The following is a 2,694-nucleotide window of genomic DNA, read 5'->3' on the forward strand; positions in this document are numbered from 1 at the left end:
TAAGGGCAATAACCCATTAACCAGATAAGGTGAGGATTTGATCACCCTTCCTTGGCCCAAAAATCATATCCTTCATTTTGCATTAAACCAAGCCTTAATTTTAAAATCAACTAGACGTCAGCCCTAGAAATTTCAAGCTCAATAGGATAAGAAAGCTCTAGAATTGAACCGAGTGCAGATTGGTTAATTGCTTGGTGTCTAAGGCAAGTGGTTAAAGAAAGTGATTTTTAATTGGTTCCGTTGACTGACCTGGCCAACTCAGTTGGTGTCTAAGAAAAGCAACGAACAGGAAACCTCCCACATCTTACACTTACCTGGCCGAGTCAGTTAGTCAGTCTTGAGCTTGGAGTGCTCAAAGGCGGTCTTGGAAGTTAGGAGCTGTCTAGATCTAGGTTAACCCTAGGATAGAGAGTCTATGCTTGTTTAAGTTGATTACAATTAACATCTAAACATTAACTAATTTCTCCCTTTTCATAGATTTAAGATTCTTAGGTTCTTCTCTTTAGATTTTCTTCACTCTTTTCTCATTTTATTATAAATATATATATATATTATAAAAATTAAAATTTTTTATGCTTGCTCTAAAGTATAATTGTAAGGTGTATGCTTGGCCGTAGATCGTTACGACCAGAAATCCAACCTTTTGATCCAGAAATAGAAAGAAACTTTAGAGCCAACAGACGTAAAAATATGGACCGAAATCAGGAAAATGATCCACCCAGACAATTGAAGGAGTACTTTACTCCTTCCACATATACCTACTCTCCTTGTATTCAAGTGCCCCCTATGGAGGCCACCCAATATGAAATTAAGTCCAGTATAATCCAAATGTTACCTTCATTTTATGGACTTAGTAATGAGGACCCTTATAAACATCTTGAAGAATTTCTTGAGATATGCTCAACTGTAAAATTTACAACTTCTCTGATGATGCTCTTAGGTTAAAATTATTCCATTTCTCACTTAAGGACAAAGTCAAATACTGGCTACATACTTTGGATTCCATGACTATATCAACCTGAGACCAGCTGCAAGGAGAGTTTCTCAAAAAATATTTTTCCATAGAAAAAACTAATCAAATAAGGAAAGCCATAACTAGTTTTTCTCAATTAGATGGAGAAATATTTCATGAAACATGGGAGAGATTAAAGGACCTTATTAGAAAATGTCCCCACCATGCTGTACCCAAGTGGCAATTAATCCAATATTTTTATGATGGGCTATCTGAAAGACATCGACAAATGGTCGATGCATCTTGTGGTGGGACATTCATGCTGAAAAATGAGAATGAGGCATGGCAACTATTTGAAATTTTAAGTGAAAATTCATTACATCATATGTCTGCCTCTATTGGAGATAAACCCATGTTAAACCCAAAGAGAGGTGGAATATATGAAGTAGGAAATGCTATAGATATCCATCATAAGGTAGATGAATTGTCCCAAAAGTTAGATTGATTATTAAGTATAGGACAGTCACCTTCTCCATCCCGTCAGATACAAGATATATGTGCATTATGTTCGAGCCCCACTCATTGTATGAATGATTGTTCGGTTGCACCACAGTTTCTTGAATATGTACAAGAACAAGTCCATCAAGCCCAAATTACTCATAGATCAGAGAACAACCCCTATTCTAGTACGTACAATCCAGGATGGAGAAATCATCCGAATTTTTCATGGAAACCACAACGATGGTCCTCCAGTGCAACAAAGATCAGGTTATTCGGATGCGACTTATAGACATCCATCTCAGTCACAATACTAGAACCCTCCTCAACCCACTCCGAGTACTCATAGCTCGACTTTCGAAGAAAAAGTACTGCAAGCACTTAAAGGACTAGAAATGAATACCCAACTCCTTCACTCCCATACGCAATCAATAGCAAAGCTAGAGACCCAGATAGGTCAGCTAGCAACAGCTTTCAGTAGGAGGGAAGAAGGCAAATTACCCAGTCAGCCTATTAATAACCCAAAAGGACAGTACATGGCAGAAAGCTCCATTGGTCTTGAAAATTTTTTCGAACATGCCAAATCGATTATTACCCTTAAAAGTGGAAAAATCTTAAATCAATCTGAAGTAATCCAACAACAAGAGCAACCAATTTCAGCTACAACAGAAAAGAAGAAACCTGAAGAAAGGAAAGAACCTGTTAACCCAGCACCTGCACCTAAAGCTCCATTTCCCAGTGCTTTAGAATCCTCTCTGCCTCTTGATAAGAAGGGTATAAAAATGAATGAAGTGCTGGAACTATTTAAACAAATTCAAATAAACTTACCCCTTCTCGATGCCATTAAGCAAGTTCCGACCTATGCTAAATTTCTAAAGGACCTGTATACACAGAAACGAAAATCAAAGGCACAAATACCAAGAAAAGTCCACCTAACTGAGCAGGCCAGCTCAGTTTTCCAGCAATTGGCCGCACCCAAACTGAAAGATCCAGGTACCCCAATTATTTCTTATGTCATAGGGGACCTCATGATTAAGAAGGCATTATTAGACTTGGGTGCAAGTGTCAACCTTCTCCCGAGCTCTGTATATGATCTATTTGGATTTGGAGAGTTAAAACCCACGACAGTGACCTTACAACTAGCAGACCGATCCATTAAGGTACCCCGTGGAATGCTGGAAGACGTATTGGTGAAAGTAGATGAAGTTTACTTTCCTGTTGACTTTCTTGTGCTGGATATGGAA

General features: G+C 38.2%; 1 non-coding gene across 1 annotated transcript; it reads right to left on the bottom strand.

Annotated features, from left to right (window-relative positions):
* Nucleotides 1-1,076: 1,076 nt before the first annotated feature.
* On the bottom strand, nt 1,077-1,182 carry LOC140852703 (small nucleolar RNA R71). Its single transcript, XR_012135605.1, has one exon. It is a non-coding gene; the product is annotated as a small nucleolar RNA R71 (small nucleolar RNA).
* Nucleotides 1,183-2,694: the final 1,512 nt, after the last annotated feature.

This window comes from Elaeis guineensis, chromosome 11 (genome assembly GCF_000442705.2).
Source record: "Elaeis guineensis isolate ETL-2024a chromosome 11, EG11, whole genome shotgun sequence".
NCBI classification, from domain to species: Eukaryota; Viridiplantae; Streptophyta; class Magnoliopsida; order Arecales; family Arecaceae; genus Elaeis; species Elaeis guineensis.